The sequence below is a fragment of the Schistocerca serialis genome, chromosome 10 (genome assembly GCF_023864345.2).
Source record: "Schistocerca serialis cubense isolate TAMUIC-IGC-003099 chromosome 10, iqSchSeri2.2, whole genome shotgun sequence".
Lineage (NCBI taxonomy): Eukaryota > Metazoa > Arthropoda > Insecta > Orthoptera > Acrididae > Schistocerca > Schistocerca serialis.
In genome coordinates this window covers 245,470,802-245,494,989 of record NC_064647.1, presented here as the reverse complement: position 1 = coordinate 245,494,989, position 24,188 = coordinate 245,470,802, and the positions used below count along the sequence as shown (strand labels likewise).

The window sequence follows — 24,188 nt, the reverse complement described above, 5'->3', positions numbered from 1 at the left end:
CATTACAGACGTCGTCTCCACTGGACCTATACTTCTAGTAGGCAAGGTGGGCTAAGCCACAACCCACAAGAAGCAAACCACATATTTTACACGAAACACATGAACGACGTCTACAGCTGAAAATTGAAACAATCTGCCGTTCTCGCCTGCGATGTTCATTAGACCCTCTAAAAATTAGACAGGCGCTTCATTTGACCAGTTTCAAAGTGGAAATTCGTGCCAGCAGATTTCTTACATGCGACCCGTCATTTGTTGTAAAAAAAAAAAAAAAAAAAATTACAAATCTTTTTCCAGACAGACATGAATGGGTAAGTGGTTATGATGTTACATTAGTGCAACATCCTAGTATGAAACATTTCAGGCGTCTGTACCGCACCTTCTGTTTGCGTGTGTGGTTATATTCCTGACTGTACGCTAACTTCATCCCGTCCTAGACTAAACTACGCTCGTTACGTGCTACGAAGGGGACGACCACCACAGCGTCTGTTTTATTTACCGATTCCTCTGTAAACACGCCTCCATATATGTATCCTCGTTCCTACATCACCGTTAATCGCGAAGCCGCTATAAATTACCTTCAGCCCACCCTCAGTTCACATGGGCTTACGTTAAGTCATCCTATACTGATAGATTAGAGAGTAACCTATCCTGTGACAAAAAAGTACACGTTTTTACACTGTTAGAAAGAAGCTCACGACTCACCTCTCTTGAAATGTTGGTAGCTCTCTCGTTACTTCTCATTGGCAGAGTAGAACGTCAGTTCCGTTAGAAAAGATGTTTTATTCTCCGTCCTACAGATTTCGCGACAATCATCGAAACCTGTAACAAAGCAACGCACTGAAATAGGACAAATTTTATAAAACATACAAAATGTATACTAGTGAAGTGACTGTAGAGCCAGAACATAGAAACGGTTCCTTGACTACATGGATTAGAAATTATTTGCAATAGGTGAATATCAGAAATAAACTCTTAAGCCGTTCGGAAATAACTGGGCTACACCTACAATAAAAAAAATTTAAAAAACAGACGATATGTAGGAAGCATGTGGACAGTCCACGTGAGCTAAAAACGCAGAACAAATCAAACAGTGCGTCAAGAACCGCTCATTGCTTACAAGTAATTCCATGTGCACACAACTGCTGCTCGCGTTCACTATGAGTTGCAAAGACAACAGAGTGTAAACACACCAAAGAGTTTATAGTTGAAGTAGTAACACTCAGTCCATACACAACTCCTCAAAGCACGTACTACGCACGCTGTTACGAGTAGCGAAGGAGACTGATGACAATCATGTTTGTCAATATATTGTGAAGTTATATGATCAACAGGAAGAAAGAAAAGTATACAAATATTGGCCCACGTAAAATCACCAGTAGAACAAGCTGTAAACATTGAATCATAAAATAGCAGCCACACGCGATACGAGATCAAGCCAGAGCTGCATCAGCAGCCGTCGACGTACCAAGGAAGCACCACAACTTGTGACACGGCAAAAACCGAAGTGTACGAAATATAGAGAACAGAGAACGTAATGTACATCACTATGTTGTCGGTGTTTTATTTAGCCCAGAAAGTGGTTTGCTGTACTTCTCCATGCTACTCTATCGTGTGCAAACGTCTTCATCTCTGCACAGCTTCTGTAACGTACGTTCACTTGAACCTGCTTAGTGTAACAAAGCCTCGGTTTACTAGTTTCTAATCATCATACTTTCCTAAAATACTAAAGTAATCATTCCTTGGTGCCTCAAGAAGTCTATCATCAATCGATTCCACATTTTAAGAAATTGTGCCGTACATTTCTTTTGTCCCTGATTTGATTCAGTATCTTTTTGTCACTTATCTGATTTGTACATCTAATCCCTACCATTCTGCTGGAACAACACATTTCATAAACTTCTATTTTCTTCTTCTCTGTACTGCGAGCTGTCCACATTTCACTTGCCTACAAGGCTACACCCTATATACAGGGTGGTTCAAATGGCTCTGAGCACTATGGGACTCAACTGCTGTGGTCATTAGTCCCCTAGAACTTAGAACTACTTAAACCTAACTAACCTAAGGACATCACACACATCCATGCCCGAGGCAGGATTCGAACCTGCGACCGTAGCAGTTGCACGGTTCCGGACTACGCGCCTAGAACCGCGAGACCACCGCGGCCGGCATATACAGGATGATTGAGGAGGAATGGCACATAATTTGTGAGGTGATTCTAAATGTGAAAATACACTCCTGGAAATTGAAATAAGAACACCGTGAATACATTGTCCCAGGAAGGGGAAACTTTATTGACACATTCCTGGGGTCAGATACATCACATGATCACACTGACAGAACCACAGGCACATAGACACAGACAACAGAGCATGCACAATGTCGGCACTAGTACAGTGTATATCCACCTTTCGCAGCAATGCAGGCTGCTATTCTCCCATGGAGACGATCGTAGAGATGCTGGATGTAGTCCTGTGGAACGGCTTGCCATGCCATTTCCACCTGGCGCCTCAGTTGGACCAGCGTTCGTGCTGGACGTGCAGACCGCGTGAGACGACGCTTCATCCAGTCCCAAACATGCTCAATGAGGGACAGATCCGGAGATCTTGCTGGCCAGGGTAGTTGACTTACACCTTCTAGAGCACGTTGGGTGGCACGGGATACATGCGGACGTGCATTGTCCTGTTGGAACAGCAAGTTCCCTTGCCGGTCTAGGAATGGTAGAACGATGGGTTCGATGACGGTTTGGATGTACCGTGCACTATTCAGTGTCCCCTCGACGATCACCAGTGGTGTACAGCCAGTGTAGGAGATCGCTCCCCACACCATGATGCCGGGTGTTGGCCCTGTGTGCCTCGGTCGTATGCAGTCCTGATTGTGGCGCTCACCTGCACGGCGCCAAACACGCATACGACCATCATTGGCACCAAGGCAGAAGCGACTCTCATCGCTGAAGACGACACGTCTCCATTCGTCCCTCCATTCACGCCTGTCGCGACACCACTGGAGGCGGGCTCCACGATGTTGGGGCGTGAGCGGAAGACGGCCTAATGGTGTGCGGGACCGTAGCCCAGCTTCATGGAGACGGTTGCGAATGGTCCTCGCCGATACCCCAGGAGCAACAGTGTCCCTAATTTGCTGGGAAGTGGCGGTGCGGTCCCCTACGGCACTGCGTAGGATCCTACGGTCTTGGCGTGCATCCGTGCGTCGCTGCGGTCCGGTCCCAGGTCGACGGGCACGTGCACCTTCCGCCGACCACTGGCGACAACATCGATGTACTGTGGAGACGTCACGCCCCACGTGTTGAGCAATTCGGCGGTACGTCCACCCGGCCTCCCGCATGCCCACTATACGCCCTCGCTCAAAGTCCGTCAACTGCACATACGGTTCACGTCCACGCTGTCGCGGCATGCTACCAGTGTTAAAGACTGCGACGGAGCTCCGTATGCCACGGCAAACTGGCTGACACTGACGGCGGCGGTGCACAAATGCTGCGCAGCTAGCGCCATTCGACGGCCAACACCGCGGTTCCTGGTGTGTCCGCTGTGCCGTGCGTGTGATCATTGCTTGTACAGCCCTCTCGCAGTGTCCGGAGCAAGTATGGTGGGTCTGACACACCGGTGTCAATGTGTTCTTTTTTCCATTTCCAGGAGTGTATAACGAAAAAGTCCTATGAACATGTGTCTGATTTTCGATCGTTTGGGAACTCGAGCGGTTTGAAGAGTACACACATCCACGAATGGCTTTGACGACAAGTGTGAAAACTACTTGCTGAAACGCTGTGGTGCCGGCCGAAGTGGCCGTGCGGTTACAGGCGCTGCAGTCTGGAACCGCAAGACCGCTACGGTCGCAGGTTCGAATCCTGCCTCGGTCATGGATGTTTGTGATGTCCTTAGGTTAGTTAGGTTTAACTAGTTCTAAGTTGTAGGGGACTGATGACCTCAGCAGTTGAGTCCCATAGCGCTCAGAGCCATTTGAACCAACCAAATGCTGTGGTGGACAGAATAATGGTGGGGCGGGTGACTGACCCAAGCCATACGAGGTTGGCAAGCCAACAGCTGGAAGTGCATCCAGCGTGCAGTCGTGGGTTCGATCAGTGGGCAGTCGAGAGGCCGCGTGCCCTATCGTGCCTGAGCAAGTCCATTTGTGTCCTCCGTGAATACCGACATGCCGCATACGTTGACCTCTGCAAAATAGGCAGACATCTTGTTTCTGGATGGGTGTTGTGATGGCAGTGCGCATGCCGCTATGGTGGAATACTAGAGACATTTCCCTGACTGACGAACACCCTGTGCCAGGGTATTTCCCAGGGACTTTCAAGAATTATGTGAATCACTGCCCAATGCACAAGTAGCATGAGAACGTGAGACTACGCAGTCAGTTGAGGAAAGGACGACATTATGGCAGTGGTACAATGGGGTCTCACCACCAGTACTCAGCACATTATTCATCAGCCCGATATTCCACAAACGCGAGTCTGGCATGTGTTACTTTCTGAGGGCTTGTATCAATTCCATGTGCAGCCCAAGCAACATCTGCACCCAAGTGTCTCATTAAGCAGACAACAATTCTATGAGTGGTTGGCTGTATATAGAGATATCATGGAACGCACTTTATTTACAAATGGTTCAAATGGCTCTGAGCACTATGGGACTTAACTTCTGAGGTCATCGGTCCCCTAGAACGTAGAACTACTTAAACCTAACTAACCTAAGGACATCACACACATCCATGCCCGAGGCAGGATTCGAAACTGCGACCGTAGCGGTCGCACGGTTCCAGACTGTAGCGCCTAGAACCGCTCGGCCACTCCGACCGGCATATATACATCCAGTGGTACCATGCACACCCACAATTCTCGTATGTGGGCGACGGGGAACCCACACGACACAAGCGAAACAAGATTCGAAGTTAGGTTCTCAGTAAACGTCTCGTGTGGTATGATTGATCACCTAGTAATAGGGCCTATGTTACTGGCAAATCGCATGACAGCCGTAGCATACGCATATTTCCTGATAGAACACCTATCTGCACTTTTGAAAGATGTGATATTACAGTTACGATAACAATTGTACCTGCAACACGACGGATCACCGATTCACTGTACCAGACAAGTATCCCAGTATCTGATTAACACATTTCCTCAACGATGGAGTAGCCGTGATGGATTCGTTAACTGGTCTGCCATACCATTACATCTAATCCTATTAGACTCCTGTTTATGGGGCTGGTTAAAGGGGGATGTGTACACTACGAAGGTGTATACACGTGAAGACTTGTTTCTCTCATCACCGACGCCGTTGCCTTCATTAAAGCCCTCTGAGATGGTGTTCGATGTGCAACACAATGCACACTGCAACGCATTGGCAGGTGCCTTCACAGAGCTTCGAGACTTGTTGCGCACCTGTTGCAGAATGGATCAGTCGTCTGGCTCACCATTATTCTGTCCACCACGATACCTACAGCCTTCCACGTCTCATGAACAGACAGAGTCTCATGTGATCGGTGCTTGTAGAGGCAAACTTGATTCATACACACTGGGCTCTCCGGTACCCAGAAAAGTTGTCATACAAGAGCGCAATGTAGACTGACGGAAAATAATCGCAACCCCAAAAATTAATTAAAGTAGAGTAACGAAATTTCGGGAATACATATGTAAGTGATTGACATTGCAAGATCACAGGTTAATGTACGTGAGAGATGAGCCATTACAAATGTGAAATTCTGCTACATTTAAACCGGTGTAACCTCCAGAATGTTGAATGCAAGCATGGAAACGTTCATGCATTGTGCTGCAGTGGTGCCGCATGTACGTTTGTGGGCTGGAGGTCCATGCCTGTTGCAACTAGTCAGTGATTACAGGGACGGTTAATGCTGTTTGTGGTTGATTCTGAAGTTGTCATCCGATGACGTTCCATATGTGCTCGATTGGGGATGTATCTCCTGATCAAGCAGGCCAAGGCAATATGTCGACTCTTTGTAGAGCGTGTTGGGTTACAACGGAAGTACGTGGACGAGCGTTAACCTGTTGGACAACACTCCCAACAGACCAAATCAGCAGACGTACAAATTTGCAGAGAGGGTGCGTGGTGTAGCCAAGAGAGTGCATGTGCTGGTAAACGGAATCGCACCTCAGACCGTAACTCCAGGTGTCAGTCCAGTGTGTCTAGTACACAGACAGGATGGTTAGAGGCCCTCAACTGGCTTCGTTGTGACCTATACACAGGCATCACTGTCACCGAGACAGAAACAGCTTTCACTGGAAAACACAACAGACCTTCGTCCTACCCTCCAATGGATTATTGCTTTAGACCAGAGAAGTCGGAAATGTCGGTGGTTTGGGGTCAGTGGAATGCACGCTACAGAGCGTCTGTCTCGGAGCCGTCATTGAAGTAACCGACTTGTAACAGTTCGTTACGTCACTGTGGTGCCAACTGCTCAGATTTCTGCTGCAGATGTGGTACGATTTGCCAGAGCCAAGCACCAAACACGATGGTCTTCCATCTCGTTAGCGCCACTTCGCCATCTGGAGCCCCATATTCATGCGACTGTACGTTCTGTCATATATTGATGACACGAGGACTTTTATTGGTGTTACGCTTAAGGCTATTTGGAGCCATCAGGGGCACTGCAAGGTAGGAAAAGCAGAGGCACAATGCAGAGAGCAGGCAAAAGTGATAGCGTTTAGGTTACCGTAGATAAATAGTAACACTACAGCCCTGTAAATTATAGACGCTGTGGGCAGCTGTCCCAGGGCAGAAGTTCCACTTCAGAGAATTAACTGGTAACCCCACACCGTCTAGACACTATGAAAAGGCACGTCTTAGCGAAGGCAGCAAGGCTGATAGCTGCTCCTGAGAACTACAACATCTGTGGGTTTACTCAGCTTAGAGTCCTACTACAGCAGACCCCACTGACAGAAGAACGTAGGACGGGGCCAAAGGACATAAAACACGTTGCTGGCCATAATAGAAGTGGTAGTGACGTTTAGCTTTCAGCTGAACGCTGTTGATACCAAACTTGGAGTCTGTTGACGTAAAATCCAGAGGGATTCCTAGCTACAGGGAAGGAGTAGCGGGGGAAGCTAAATGTGGTTGAACAGAGGCGCCCTGGGGGTGCAGGTCGACGCTTGTTAAGTGCCGGTGGATCGGTGGGTCGACTTAGAAAGGAAGAAATGGTGCGCCGCCACAATTCTTTAAAAACCCGTGTTTTTGTGTTCAGAGGAAGTTTTCTGTCAGTTCACTGAGGCGCCGACTCCGTATCGCTCGTAGTCAGCCTGGGGGAGCTCCGACATGTCTGTTTTCCTCACTTGGCAATTACACCGTCAGGTGGCTTGCGGAGTATGGATGTAGATGTAGAACGAACATCCAACTTCTTGAAGCCCTTTTACACGAGCGAGGTGGCGCAGTGGTTAGCACACTGGACTCGCATTCGGGAGGACGACGGTTCAATCCCACGTCCGGCCATCCTGATTTAGATTTTCTGTGATTTCCCTAAATCTCTCCAGGCAAATGCCGGGATGGTTCCTTGGAAAGGGCATGGCCGACTTCCTTCCCCATCCTTCCCTAATCCGATGAGACCGATGACCTCGCCGTCTGGTCTCTTCCCCCAAACAACCCACCCCAACCCTTTTACACGACCTCGTTCAAACGCAGCGAGGTGTTGATAGTTGCGTCTTTGTCGTGTTAAAGACATTCTTGGCTAACTCACCACGTCCAATCTCAAATGTATCCAACACTCAGCTCCGCTTACAGCGTGTATTTAAAGCAAACCTGATTTGAGTCCTTATAGTGGCGCTACTAACTGCACTCATATGCGACTGGCGCGAAATTCGAATGGACGTCATTTTCCATGTGTAGAAACGCGCCTACGAACTTTCGTTAATGTCGCCCAGATCGTGCTCGGTGTTCTGAGTTTTTTTCCCACCAGTGTGTGTTTGCGTAATTCCACAAATGAGTGACATCAAAGAGACAGGTGTTTTCACACCTCAGAGGCTACCGCGCTGCCCCCCCCCCCCCCCCCTCGCACGCCCCCTGCTGCCCCCGGCAGCCTCCGCCGTCATCAGCTCCGCTCGCAGCCTCAGATGGCCGCCGTCAGCCGGGGCTGCCGCATCAGCGGGGCGCGATCTCCCGACACCCCACACACCCACCCACCCACTGCCACCTCCCGCTCCAGGGCTCCTGGAGGCGCCTGGAAGACTGATAGCGGCCGGCGCTGGCGCCCCGCCAGACGGGCCCTTAGCGCCGCCGATATTTCTCTCCCACGCCACCGCACCCCACCCCACCCCACCCCCTGTAAAACGCCGGCCATTTCTCTGCCCCCGCAGTCGCGCGGGAATCTGCAGGTCGCCCGCTGGACCGCATTTACATTCTTTCCCGCGCCTTCCGCGGTAGTCTTCTAACGCTGCCGAGGCCGTCGGCTCGTTCTGAATAAAGGATCCAGCTCCATCACGAGCCGCTGTAATCTCCTTACTGAGTACTGCGCAGCGATAACGAACGGCGGCCAGATAAGGAGGCAGCAACTCACAGGCAGTTTTCTTCCAACTTTCCTCTCTAGAGGCAACTTTCCTCGATGTAATGTACTATCACATTAGATTAAACGAGTAATGCTGTCTCCTCGTCGCCGTTGTTGAGTCTTGTACCGTGGGAAGCAAGGGAGAGGATGTTGTGTTTTAGAAAGAGGTTACCGGCCACAAAACAACTGCACACATGGTTTAACAGGGTTCTTTACTTACATCAACAGGAAGCTACTTATCTTTAAGTAAGTCCGTGTGTTGTAGTACAAGGTCTTCCGCAATAATAGTCCTGTTGCAGACAATATCGGTGATATGGCTATAGTTTGGACCTACGTACTGTCGAAGCCTAAGCCCACTCCGCGATGAATGACGAACGCCAACTTGGAGTAGTGAGTCGAGTCAGTCAGTGACTGAGAGACTGACTTAGTGATTGAGACTGAGACTGGTCCCTCCGACCTGTGGCGGCGACCTAAATACTTGCGGTCGAGAGGGCGTTGGCGGTGCGTTGCTTGCGAGTCTGTCTCTGGCCTCTCTCCTCACAGGCGCACTAGTGGCATAAATTAGTGTCGTTGCATTGGGAAGCAACGGCCTTGCCGCAGTGGATACACCGGTTCCCGCGAGATCACCGAAGTTAAGCGCTGTCGGGCGTGGCCGGCACTTGGATGGGTGACCATCCAGGCCGCCATGCGCTGTTGCCATTTTTTGGGGTGCACTCAGCCTCGTGCGGCCAATTGAGGAGCTACTCGACCGAATAGTAGCGGCTTCGGTCAAGAATACCATCATACTACCGGGAGAGCGGTGTGCTGACCCCACGTCCCTCCTATCCGCATCCTCAACCGAGGATGACACGGCAGTCGGATGGTCCCGGTAGGCCACTCGTGGCCTGAAGACGGAGTTCTTTTTTTTATTGTCATATGTCCTGTTCTAGTTGTCATCATTCTAAGAATATTGTTGATTGATCAACTGAGTAAGTAAATTCGAAGATTGGTTTGGTCAAAATTAAAGCACCTCCTTAATTGTTTTAGTCATTTGTATATAGTTTTGTTTAGGAAAGTTCGCTAGCCAAACCTTAAAACATTCGTGTTCTTATCCTTAATGTGTTCCTCAGCAGATTGGGAGTAATGAGAGTTCTGATGGGAATTGTATGGACATATGTACTATTTACGTAAAGCTTTACCTGCGTATATTTACCTTGTCATATTCAAAATCGAGTTTTATGGGTCTTGTTCCGGTTAAAGAAATTTATTTGTTATTTGTCTAAGTGAACTAGCCTTATAAGGCAGTCTCCTGTATTATTGTGATTGTGATTTTATAATACTTTTGATTGTAATAAAATATGTAGCAACTACAACGGATTACTATTGTGGTTTTGGTGTGTCACTACCATTACACGTTTACCTGGCTGATGAAATAATTTTTTAAAGTTTCTTGCAAGTCGCTAAGTGTTCTTATTATGAAACACTGGGCACATTATTCTGGGTAATTTCAGCTCCGTTTTAAGCTGCAGAATTATGTGTCATTCAATGGTACAATTCCGCAGATACGTTCAGTGTTGTGTGTTGATACAGTAGGTGAAATGTGTTGCAACTAGAGTAAGCTAGTAAGTGAGAAAGAAAGCGTCATGCCTAATGTTACAGTTTTACGGCATGAGCAGAGAAAATGCAGTAACCGATAAACATTGAGCGACAAACGTTTTTCCATTCTTCGTTTTGTAGGGGCTATCAGCGAGAAGCAGTTTCAGTAAGGTTTGAAATCCTCAAACACTGAATGAACATATTCTCGGTATTCGTCCACAGTGAATTGCCCTGCCACTGTAATACCTGTCTCACTATGTTGAGCCTTTAACATAAGTTTACAGATCTTAGTGAGTAGATTATGACAGCATTTCAACTTTTTTAAATTCAAATATCATTTATATGAAATACTGATAGACAAATTTTTATTGCCCCTGGAAGCCGTTAGATAGCTAACAGCCTTGCAAAGGCTCCCCAACTGTACTGGAGCAGCACCTCAGCATGTGTACTGAACGGTGATTACCGCGAATTTCGGGAAGGACTGGACTAGCGGTTTACAAACCTTCATTCACCTTTTTATTGAAAAGCTTTGTTAACCATTAAACTTAACAATTTAGCCGGTTATTAAACATCTTTAGCAAAATGGTTGCCAAACAATTTCATGGTATTAATAAATATGAACAGAGATTTTGCGTGTTGAAAGTTAATAAACAGTGAGTTAACATCGAAGGCACATGACTCCCAACGAAAACAAACTCACTTAATTAACCATAATTATAGTATTAATTCAATTTTTCGTAAGAACTTGGAACAGAATGTTATCATAAAAAACAGACCTTCACGACCCAAACCCCATTACAGAAGATGGTAACGTCTAAAATTACGACAGCATAATCAGCAAGGCGGAACATTTTCCGGTTTGCAAACACACAGTAGTACATGAATATTGCATTGCCATTAATGAACAGTGTAATAAGATCGTCAACACAGCTGCATTAAGGGGCAGTTTGATATACAGGAAGAACGAGGTAAATGTTGTCCCCAATAAAGGTATACAAACTAATGCCCAAGTTATTAATTGATCTCTCGATACATTAGGACTAGGGGACTCCTGGGGTGCTTCGACTCTATTGGCTGACGCCAAAATATCCGGGAAAGATGCGGTAAGTAACTGGACTTGTATCCCGGGACACGATATGGCGCGGCTTTGTCCTAAGTTCCGCGACGGAATAACGGACCGAGGAACCTCTAGCGCGGCAGAAACTCGGCCGCGTAGAAGCCAAATTCAGTTCGGCCGCCAACGAAAGGCCAAAGAGGAAAGGAAACGCACAGAGAAAGTCGGTCACGCGATGCGCAATCAATACTCCGGGCTAGGACTAATGTAATCGTGAGGCGGCTACCTGGTATGCGAACCACACATCGGTATATTGAAAGAACAAGGTTAACGACAGCATGTAACGAACTATAACCCATTAGACAATCCATCATAGGGTCACCCTGACCAGCTGACTTATAACCAATCGCAAATCCAAACCGAAACCTGAGAAGCAGTATGTGCTTACGCGCAAACACATGAGAATCTGTAATCCCGCGCTAAGACGAACGGAATAAAACATTAAATATAACCCCAGGTGAGGCTTCTTTACCTAGTATATATGCAACTTAGCAGGCACTTAAAAATACAAATTCAAAACGAAACTTTAAAAACACTTAAATGACCAGATTTGATTATTATACAGGCTTACTGCAGAGCCACACGAAAGCCAAGATTTCTGAACTGGAATTAACTGAATGCGTACAGTACTAAATCTGTTATATTAAATGTTATTTGCGGCAATTGTCCACTAGGCGAGAGACCATAGTCAACTATTTTAATCTTCTGACCAGGGAAAATAGGATAATAAATATATCACCTGCTTCCCAGTACACAAAATAGCACGCAACAGACTAAATCAAGACTAAGAAAACAGTTTAACAAACAAATTTGTAAAATATAAACGACAGCATACGACAAGCAGAAAGTTAATAGCATGACATATCATTTGGAGTGATATGTTGGGAGTTCATTATAGGGGTGAGAGCAGTGGAGACAGCGAGAAACATTTGCGCCGTTTATAGTAATAATGCCATTGGGCACAACACGGCAAGTAAATGGTTTTCTCGTTATAAAGAGGATCGTTTTGACATTAGTGACCCTTCGCGTTCAGGAAGACTTCGGGATTAATGAAGATCGACGTCATAATGAGCGTAGGGCAGAAACTGACAGGCTTCGAACGCGGAATGACAGTTGCAGCTGTACGGATGGGACATTCTATCTTGGAAATCGTTAGGGAATTCAGTGTTCGGAGGTCCACCTTGTGAAGAGCCCAGATCACGTACACAACTGAGTGAGTGAGCGCTTGCTGTGGCAGGAAAATCTCGCCAGGGAACAGAATCCAGGCGGCGACAGCTTCACACCCACACTTTTGGCACCAGCAGCTAGATGGGGCTCCATTCGATGAAATATGTGGCAACCTTGTGCAAACGCGAGGATCCCTAGGGCTGCGTTTTCCTACCTGTGGGAATTTCCCGCAGCGTACTGCCCAGAACGCGTGCGAGACCCCGCTGCCCACTCGCACAATGCAGACGTACGAGACTAGGGTGCAGACAACGCACTGGGGCAGCGGGCTCCGCCTGCGAGAAATGCTTGCGTGCTTCGGGAGGAGTCTGTCCCGCACGCCGCAGCGATTCACTTGGCCGGAGGAGCGGGGGTAGTCGAACGCGGCACCAGCGAGACGACAGCTGCACTGCTTGTTTCGCGCGCACAGGCAAGAACAGACAATTTTTAACACACACAGTTGTTATAGAAACAATCACCAGACATGTCAGCTGGCCGATTCTCTGCCTCAGAGGATAAGGAACTTACCGAACTGGTTTCCGAAAAGCAAATTTTGTGGAATATGGCCGACGCTGAGTCGATAAATCAAATGAAAAAGGACTGAAATAGGGCAGAAATTGGAAGAAAAATGAATAAAACAAGTAAGTAGAAATGTCTTTTATTATGTCCAATGTAACACACGTATAACTACATTTGTAATAAATTGTTAACCATAGTTACGACGAGTTGGATCTTGTTCTTGTGATCAGTGCTGTGAACGTCGATTAAATTCGTTCCATTGAAGTAATCAGTGAATCCGCTTCTCACAGTGAAGCCCTCAGCTTCGGTGTAACCGCCAACTCCTGCCAAGGGTATCATGTTGTCGTTGGGCAGTTCATTAATTTGTGACAGACCTGTTTTTTAAGGCTGTGGGGACTGGTATTCCTCCTAAGACAGTTGTGCAAGCAGCAGCAAACTGAAATGACTTTGTGTTCAGATTGAAGTTTCATATTTATATGTGAAAAAAAAGAAACAACTCTGAATGCGAAACACATGACACCAAAAGCGTTCTCAGAAACTCTTTGTGCTTTGATTAACTGGTAACTAAAGTTTCTTTTACGTGCATCTTCTAGTGTCTTATTTGCAGTAAGGTTTCATCATATGTTCGTCTAATCTGATGACCTCGTCGCGAAGTATGACATGAGACAACAGCAGGTTTGATTGTGGCAATACCTGTCGCGGCGGTAATATTGATTCATTTTTTGCTAGTCTCCCAATTTCCGATTTATTGCCGCACGGGATAGCCGTGCGGTCTAGGACGCCTTGCCACGGTTCGCACAGCTCCCCCTGTAGCAGCTTCGAGTCCTCCCTCGGGCATGGGTGTGTGTGTGTGTGTGTGTGTGTGTGTGTGTGTGTGTGTGTGTTTTCCTTAGCGTAAGTTAGATTAAGTAGTGTGTAAACCTAGGGACTGACGTAAAAAAGAAAGTGTGACTAGAGCCTCCCGTCGGGTAGACCGTTCACCGGGTGCAAGTCTTTCGATTTGACGCCACTGCAGCGACTTGCGCGTCTGTGGGGAGGAGATGATGATTAGGAGAACACAACACCCAGTCGCTGAGCGGAGAAAATCTTCGACCCAGCCGGGAATCCAACTCGAGCCCTTAGGATTGACATTCCGTCGCGCTGACCACATTTATTTTCTTTTCTTTTTAAATCTCATTTTGTTCGTCTTCGTTCTTTGTATCTGCTCGGGGTGGACGTCGCAAGACACCCGTTTCAGTTCGTCGTTGATCCATTAACTCAGTTTTTTTATTACAGAGGGCAGCTAACCCTCTCACCGAACACGCTGAGTTACCCTGCCGGCGACCACTCAGCTACCGGGTATGGACAGTACTACACTAATGAAAGATGATGCTCCAAACTGCGAGACCAACACTTTCAAAGTATTGTTACTGAACAACTGTGAGTTGGAACAAGAAGATTATGATCCTCAGCAGTTAAACGGCTCTGGAGACATGGAAATCCCTGACACTCTTTGTTCCTTTCTCGATGGAGAAGACAACATCGTCGAGGGTGAAAAATTCCTGTCTCCGTCTCAGCAAAGATCTTTCTTCTGAACAGTGTTCAGTAGCATATGTTACTGGCTACTTAGCACATAAATGCATAAGAAAGTGTGGATTCTTTTTATTTGTAAGGAGATACTTACTTCTGGCAGTGAGTTTCAAGAGAAGAGGGAAGTATTTACTCCTAATAAATGTTAAGTAATTGGCAACTTATGTGACTCGTCAGCTGGCTTCAGTGATCCAACTGATCATTTCAGCGACATTATTGAGACGTCGATACAGGCATATGAATCCTGTTTTGTACGGATCATTTATAAGAGAAGTATGAAGTTTAGGGTATTTAACTACATAAATCGGCAACTGCTAAATTTCCCTGGCTGGATGATGAAGGATATGTAGAACATTTGTTTTAAATCATCTTGCTAATTTCAAACTATATTACTGTTGCAGAACTATGTTCAAAGAGAAGTTTCGTTAGACTCTCAGAACTGAAGATACTAAAATATATGTTACATTGTACTAATCGATTTCATTCTCTTCCCTTCACCAAACCATCTCATTTAAGTGAAAGGAAGTAACTGTTAAAGCACTGCAAAATATGGTTGTGGTTAAAAATGTTTACAGAAATACTGACAAAAGGAATCCAAATCTGTTTGTTAAGCTTGTTTACTATCCCAGAGTGAGAAATATATTGCGGTTATAATGCAGCTAATCCGTACACATCCGCTATGCGATAGAGGCGCTTTTGTGCCTAGTGTCAGGACACGATACCTAACGGTACCTCAGTTGTATTCACTACAGGAACTGTGCTCCAATCATTTATTTCATTAGCAGTTGTAATGAGCCTTCTACACCTGTTACCAGTTACGTCTTTATTTAATGCCCAGCCCGCATCTCGTGGTCGTGCGGTAGCGTTCTCGCTTCCCACGCCCGGGTTCCCGGGTTCGATTCCCGGCGGGGTCAGGGATTTTCTCTGCCTCGTGATGGCTGGGTGTTGTGTGCTGTCCTTAGGTTAGTTAGGTTTAAGTAGTTCTAAGTTCTAGGGGACTGATGACCATAGATGTTAAGTCCCATAGTGCTCAGAGCCATTTGAACCATTTAATGCCCTGAAATCTGCAAGTTTTGTTGATATGTTCGTTTCAACGTCTGGCAGGAGCTATCGGATGTAAAAACACAGCAAAGAGAACGGTAGTGCATGGGTGTCTGTGTACTTAGGGCGTCCACAATTGGATAGCGCTGCATCTCACGGCTGACTGCTTACATTCGGATAAGTTTATTCTTACTGTTCGTAGTATATGATAGGCGGGAATGAGAGAGAATCACTACGACCATATTAGGGACTAACAACGCTGAAGAGCAAAGCAGGTAACAAATGACTAAGGCAGGTCAAGTCGAATTTTCTATAGGACATGCAACTCAAAACCAATCGGTTTCCGTCAGTTAACTATCGTTTATTTTTTATAGTTGGGTTGGTGCAATATGTGTTTAACATGTTTCGGTAAACTAACTGATCAAATTCGAAAAAGTTGAGAAGCATTTGAAAGCTCTGTACTATTATGTCTGGATGTGGAGATTTTTTACCCCATAATAAACGCTCAGCGGAGAGAATGGAAGGCGACGAATGCGTAAACTAAGTGACTGCCTATATCCGACAGTTTATCCGACAGATTTTATGGCAATACTGCCTGCGTTCAAGCTCCAGACCACGAGATGTGGTTTCAAGTTTTACTTTTTATTCATTTATTTATTCCGCTTGTAACTGTAAGAAGCATCAGAATGAGATTTCACACTGCAGCGGAGTGTACGCTGATAAGAATCTTCCTGGCAGATTAAAACTGTGTGCCAGACCGAGACTCGAACTCGGGACCTTTGCCTTTCGCGGGCAAGTGCTCTACCAACTGAGTTACCCAAGCACGACTCACGCCCCGACCTCACAGCTTTACTTCCAGCAGTATCTCGTCTCCTACCTTCCAAACTTTACAGAAGCTCTCCTGCGAACCCTGCAGAACTAGCACTCCTGGAAGAAAGGATATTGCGCTGACATGGCTTAGCCACAGCCTGGGGGTTGTTTCCAGAAGAGATTTTCACTCTGCAGTTGAGTGTGCGTTGATATGAAACTTCCTGTCAGATTAAAACTGTGTACGGGACCGAGACTCGAACTGGGGACCTTTGCTTTTAGCGGGCAAGTGCTCTACCAAATGAGCTACCCAAGCACGGCTCACGCCCCTTCCTCACAGCTTTACTTCCGCCAGTAGCTCGTCTCCCACTTTCCAAACTTCACAGAAGCTCTCCTGTGAAACTTGGAAGAAGTATCCGTACAGTGGAAATAAATTTAATTTTAAAAATAAAGTAGCTAGTCTGCGAGCGACCTTCAGCCGCAGTCTGCAACGGGGCGTGCAGCAATTTTTTTTTTCGCCGGGTGGGTGGAGGGGTACCCCCTCGTATAAGAATGAAGTGCTGTGATACGGAGTAAACAGCTGAGTAATGGACTAGCGCCACTCGACTGGCCTCACGTTTTGCCCGGGTGACGTCTGGGTGAGTGGTCTGTGCACAACTGGATGCAGAGCCGAGCCAGCACATCTCGTGTACTCATCTACGGCTGGAGACGACTGGATGAGAGCGGGGCGCTGACCCGGACGGGGCAGAGTGGCGCCGCCAAGCCGGGGCGACGCCTCCCTCCCCCCCCCTTCCCCCACCCACCCACTCGGCGCCCCCTGTCGCTGCCTTTGACGGCGCCGGCGTCCGCTTTGGGGTGAGTGTAGGCGGCGTCCACTGGACAGGCGGGCGAACCTCAGCCTGTGTGCTGCCCGCCAGTGGATCAGAGCGTACGCGTAGATGTGTGTGTGTGTGTGTGTGTGTGTGTGTGTGTGTGAGCGCCACACGCGGGTCTCGACCCTGCGCAATCGATATCCCACGCCGGCCGCCGCCGCCGCCGCCGCCGCCGCCGACTCCGCCACTGTGCGTCAGTGTGAGTGCGTGTCCGTGTGGACGGGTGTAGGAAGTGCCAGTGTGCGTTTGTGTTTGGACGGAGGCTGCGTCGGGGCGACACACACCGACAGAGCCTCTCGCCCACCCCCACGATTTGAAACCGCCCGCTCCACAGATACGCCTGCCGCCCGCGCTTGAAGATCTTTCGGGATGTAGTGGCATCCACGAGTGAGCGAATGGGTTACAGGCGAGCCACAAAAGAATGTGTGGAAACACATGAAGCGTCCTACGCGCGAGCTCACTACTCTCTTTGATAGCACAGTTTCTTGCTGCGATTTATTCGTCCTGCCAGACGCACGTTCAAAGTGCGCGACGGGAGTTATTTACAAACAGAACGCGGCCAGTTCTACCATTTCTGAAAAGTAGTTTCAATAACTTTATTTACGTCTTGACCACACTTTTATTTTCATCAACCTTACGCGTTTCGTCTTTACGTCATTTTGAAAACTCGTAAGGTTTATGAAAAATAAAAGTGTGGTCAAGTCATAAGGAAAGTTACTAAAAGTGCATCCAGATGGCAGCGTCGCCTCATAGCATTTTCATGCAAATTGCAGCTGATTTCTGAGAAGACGACCGTCAAATTTTCGGGGTGCTTTTGTAAGTAGGGTGTTTAGGTTTTTATATTGGTAACGCCACGTAGCGCTCTGTACGAAAATCACTGGCTGTGCTGTGTGCAGTCTGTGGTTGGTTGGCATTGTTGTAATATTCGCCATTGTAGTGTTGGCCAGTTGGATGTTAACAGCGCGTAGCGTTGCGCAGTTGGAGGTGATCCGCCAGCAGTGGTGGATGTGGGGAGAGAGATGGCGGAGTTTTGAGAGCGGATGATCTGGACGTGTGTCCATCAGAGACAGTAAATTTGTAAGACTGGATGTCATGAACTTATATATAATGACTTTTGAACACTATTAACGTAAATACATTGCTTGTTCTCTATCAAAATCTTTCGTTTGCTAACTATGCCTATCAGTAGTTAGTGTCTTCAGTAGTTAGAATCTTTTATTTAGCTGGCAGTAGTGGCGCTCGATGTATTGCAGTAGTTCGAGTAACGAAGGTTTTTGTGAGGTAAGCGATTTATGAAAGGTATAGGTTAATGTTAGTCAGGGCCATTCTTTTGTAGAGCTTATTGAAAGTCAGATTGCGTTGCGCTCAAAATATTGTGTGTCAGTTTAGTGTTGATCAGAATAGGTAAAGAACGAAATGTCTGAGTACGTTCAGTTCTGCTCAGCTGTTTGAAAATCAAGTAATGTAAGAGGTTTATCAGCACAGTAATTCATAAATTTTTCTAAGGGGACGTTTCACTTTATGTGCCTTAAAACGGGGCGATTTCTTCAGACGCAGTGGTGGCTCAATGACTAGCGTAGTGGCTTACTGATTTTGCGCCCGTTGTACTAAACCCGATTACAAGTTTCATTTTTGTTTTTCCTTTGTATGCCTATGTCCGTAGAAAAATGGTTCAAATGGCTCTGAGCACTACGGGACTCAACATCTGAGGTCATCAGTCCCCTGTAACTTATAACTACTTAAACCTAACTAACCTAAAGACATCACACACATCCAAGCCCGAGGCAAGATTCGAACCTGCGACTGTAGCGGTCACGCGGTTCCAAACTGAGGCGCCTAGCACCGCACGGCCACACCGGCCGGCTTATGTCCGTAGAAGATTACTACTGGAATGTTTTGCATTGTATTTTGATGCAACGTTGCAATTATTTGTCTACTAATTGTACGTCAGATGAATGATTTAAAAAAAAAAATACTTCATATTATTTTCCGTGGAACTCCTGGTAGTGTATGTTGAATCATAATCAACTGCAAGCGCCAGTTGTTGGGAGAGTGATCCGCGAAGCGCGGTTTGCCACGGCATTATTGCCAGCGTGCGGAACCTTCAGCAGTGTAAACGACGTTTCTCTCCCTCCGACTGACATTCAACACGGACACACGTCGCTGCGACGAATCTGCCGTCGCGTGGTGACCGTGGTGCTCAGAATGTTTCTACGATCTGTGTCATCCAACGGAATGCATCAAATCTTCCTGAAGAATGTGAATGAAATATAAGAATTAATAAAAGAATTGATATGACAATGAAATACCTGAATATGAACATTTATTGAGACTGTAGCCCCTCAATACTGGGCACAAGCATCTATTATATAATAGATGTATGACACTTATTGTGAAACCCAGTAGTAATTTTACAGTTACTATAACACTCTTGTACGCCCTAATTCGGTAAGAAACATTCGTGTAGTAACCTTCTACAGACCTGGGTGCATAAGCGAAAACAATAAAAACGAAATAAATAAAGACAGTATTCGGGTTTTTGACGCGGGTGCAAAATTCAAAATCAGCTATGCTAAAACCACTGAGCCGCCATTTCGTCTGAGTGCAGTGCGGGGTATAAAGAAAAGCGAAGTACCTCGAAAATACCTCGAAAAGTTTGACGGTCGTTTTCTCAGAAACGGCCTAGCATCTACGGCGAGGCACGTGTTCGGAGAGCCGTTCGCTTGTTTTGACTGCGTTTCCACTGAGCGAAGTTCCTCGGAAATCGTGTGACGGCTCTTTGCGTGTTCCCCTCGTTACGTCCTACCAGCTCTCTTCTCCCGGCTTGAGCCGCGTTCGCAAACTTCACGTGTGAATTCCACGCAAACGCCGTCCGTCAAGGAAGTTCCAAAGCTGATTTTCTTCGTGGCGTACCCGCGACGACGTCAGCTCAGTAGCAACGGTCGCGCCTTTAACTGACAACCATGAAAACGGCAGGTGTGCACCCGACCAGTCAGTTGTGAGCAGGCTCTGTTTACCCTCAGTCGGTGCTGTGGCGTACGAGGACACACACCCCCTTCCAACATTACGGCGCGCGTGACGCCGGAATTTTCCGTATTGCGCACTTCTGCTTCTCAACACCTTTCCGTCAGTTCGTTACGAGCGTTCGTAGTGAACAGTCACTGTTGCAACCCCGATACACAATTTACACGACGAACTCCGTAATTTTGAACTTTATATTTTGCACTAGCTGTACCAATTTTATGTAAATACCTCCTCTCTCTGTTCATCTTCTCCTCCCCCTCCTTTTTGCATCTCCTCCTGCGCCCCTTCCTCTGTCCATTTCCTCCTCCTTGTTTTCTATGTCGATTTCCTCCCACTCCTCTATCTCCTCTTTCCCCATCTCTCTGCCCTTGAGCCTTGTTTACTGTTACTGAAAATTCAGATTGTGTAGTAATGTTTTAGTTATAAAGCAATAAGCCATCAATACAGCTTTCCTGTTTCCTAACAACTGCTCACTACTGTATACAAAGCGTGTAGAGTATGTGTGTTTAAACTCTTATTACAGTAACGTGTAAAATAAACCAGAAAGGTACAGTTTGAGATTTTGATAACACTGTTCTAAAACCACACTTGTATTAGAATTCAGCAGTGCGCCAAATTTTTACAGTGACAGGTCAAGAACTTTCGGAGGTACACGATACTGAACAACCGAACATTTACATTTTTATCTGTATAGATTACTTACAGAAATATGTCTCGGCGTGGCTAGCAAGGACAGAATGGGTATTTTAGGTCCACAATTTGAGCCTACTGTCAGTGGTTACAAGACATGAAAAATATTGAAGACAGAGATGCCGAAACTGCCAGTGAAACTTATCAAGTTGAGATTCAGTATTGTCTTCACTGTTGCGGTAGGGTCCAATCAGATAGTAATGAGTGTGAACCAGTTAGTGAAGGAACAAAACAGAACACTTTCTGCGGGTGCAGCTGATATAAGTGGTCAGCAGAGGAACCTAACAGAAATGTTCGAACACAATTACGTTGCCTAATCATCAATAAGCCATTGACTTCTTCAGTGCGATGTTCGTCCAGTGAAAAGGAGGAGCTGTTCCCCACGCCCTCGATCATCGGATAAGAAGGCCGAAGTGGTCCGTATAAACTACGGCGGACTTCTCCGTGCGTCCTGTAGCCACTCAGACTGCTTAAAAATTTGCTCGGGTTCTGGATTCGTGACGTTACCTTAATTGGAGCTCACCTGGTTTTGTTTTATATTTTGTGCACTAATGCACATAACTGCAAAGTTTTTAATTACCATAGAAGTTTTTCAGTAATGAATAGATTACATTGCAATTTGAAAGTGGCGTGCCAACGCGATATTAATTGTTAAACAAAGCTCTGTTATATTTTGATTTTGTGAAACTGAAGACTGGTCTGATGACGTGACAGATGCAGGAACAGGACTCTACATAGAAGAGACAGGGGAACCAGTATCACAGAATTTGAAAGAGCTTTGGAAGACTTAAAATCGAGTAAAGAAAAAGTGGTAGGTGACATTCCATCGGAATTTTTAAAATCACTGGGGGAGTGGAAAGGAAAGACTATGGTGTGTAGAATGTATCAATCTGACGATGTAGCATCAGACTTACGGAAAAACATCGTCTACGCAATTCCGAAGACGGCAAGAGCCGACAAGTGCTAGATTTACCGTACAACCAGCTTAACAGCTCATGCGGCCAAGTTGCTGACAAGAATAATATATATAAGAATGTAAAGGAGAATTGAGGATGTGTTAGATGACGATTAGTTTGGCTTCGGGAGAGCTAAAGGCACCAGAAGGGCAATTCTGGAGCTGCGATTGATAATGGAAGCAAGACTGAAGAAAAAAATCAGGACACTTTCGTATGATTTGTCGAACAGGAGAAAGTGTTACAGAATGTAAATTGGTGCAAGATGAAATTCTGAGAAAATTAGGAGTAAGTTATAGGGAAAGACGAGTAATACACGATATGTACAAGAGCCAAGAGGTAACAATAAGAGTGGAACACCAAGAACGAAGTGCTCGGATTAAAGAGGGGTGACACAGGGGTGTAGTCTTTCGCCTCTACTGTTCAATGTGTACATAGAAGAGGCAATGATGGAAATAAAAAAAAGTTCAAGAGTGGAATTAAAATTTAGGGTGAAAGGGTATCAATGATACGATTTGCTGATGACATTGCAAACCTCAGTGAAAGTGAAGAAGAATTACAGGATGTGTTAAGTAGAACGAACAGTAATGAGTACAGATTGCAGATTGAGAGTGAATCGAAGAAAGTAGAAAGTAATGATAAGCAGCAGAAATGAGAATTTTGAGAAACATCAGGACTGGTGATCACAAAGTAGACGAAGTTACGGAATTCTACTACCTAGGCAGCAAAATAACCTATGACGGACGGTGCAAGGAGAACATTAGAAAACAGACTAACACTGGCCGAAACGGCATTCCCGACGCAGCGAAATCTGTTAGTATCAAACATAGGTTTTAATCTGATGAAGAAATAGCTGAGAATGTAGGTCTGTAGCACACCTTGTTTGGTAGTGAAACATGGACTGTGGGAAAACCGAAACAGAAAAGATTCGAAACATTTGAGATGTGATGCGACAGGTGAATGTTGAATATTAGGTGGGCTGGTAAGGTAAGGAATGAGGAAGTTCTCCGGAGAAGCGGTGGGAAAAAGAATATATCGAAAACACTGACGAGAAGAGGGGAGAGGACGGTAAGACGTGGGTTAAGGCATCATGGAATAATTTCCATGGTAACAGAGGAAGCTATAGACGGGAAAAATTGTAGAGAAAGACAGAGATTGAAATAACAGCCAGCAAGTAACTGAGGAGAGGAATTCGTGGCGGACCGCATCAAACCAGTCAGGAGACTGTTGACTCAAAAAACAAACGGCATACCCTGTATTCATTACTTTTTATTTCTGTTCCAATGAGTGTCTAGAAACGTCTGTCCAAATACCTGCCTAGAAATTGCAGTAAGAGTCTGAGGTATGTAAATATCCCAACAGACAGTTTATTTCACAAAACATTCAAGACACCGACGGAGGGTTTAGCAGTGGACGTGCAGTAGTAGTGTATTACAATGGAACGTCATTTCTGAATCAACCGTTCAAGCCATTCTCAATAATATTTTGAGGAACTGAAAAATGTGTGCAAAATTTGTCCCGCACACCTTGATTCCCGAACGGAGTCAACTGAGCTTGAACGTCTGCCGTTACTTGACTGAAATGCAAGAAGCGGACAGTTCTTTTCTGGAAACAATCATTAATGGTGACGAGACATGATATTATCAGTACGAACCTACCACATGACGACAAAGTGCAGAAATTCACGTGAAGATTCGACGCTTCGACGAGATAACCGACATCCAAGTGAATGTGACGTGCGACTTGAACGGCATCCGAAAGAAGGACCTTCCTGATACTCTGAAGCGGTGTTGCGAAATTTCTCCCTATTGGTTACTAATACAGTCTCGGAACGTTTAGGACTGACACAGGGTGATCAGAAAGGTTGCGCACAAACTGAAGGAACTGATAGAGGAGATGAAATACAAAAACTTATAGCTTTGGAAACAAACTTAAAATGAAATCTATGGATCGTTAGGAACAACAAGGACGATAGATGCACAGGCGCCGTTAAGGACAGCGGAGAAAATGTACCGTTTCTTCTAAGAAGTTGCGCCACACAGAAGGTGTTCAAAATGGCGACCACCACAATTTTGGCTCATGCTAACAAGTACATCGCGCATTGCACGATGCAGAGAGAGAGAAGTGTTTGTGGCGTTGCTGAGCAACAGTCATACAGTATTTTTTGAAGGAACACACCGCCATGTCGCTATTTAAGTGTGTATTTAATTGCGACCCGGGATTCGGCTTTTAATGCCATTTTCAGGTATTTAATTTCATGTCTTTAACATATATTGCATGTTTGAGCTTGACAACGTGTTACGTGTTGTG

The 24,188-nt window shown here is 46.1% G+C and overlaps 1 protein-coding gene and 1 pseudogene across 1 annotated transcript in view; both read left to right on the top strand.

Moving 5' to 3' along the window:
* The window catches only part of LOC126424726 (transmembrane protein 151B-like), a 460,556-nt gene that overhangs the window by 173,508 nt on the left and 262,860 nt on the right, over positions 1–24,188 (top strand). The gene's annotated exons all lie outside the window — the stretch shown is intronic.
* On the top strand, positions 9,093–9,210 carry LOC126425616 (5S ribosomal RNA; annotated as a pseudogene).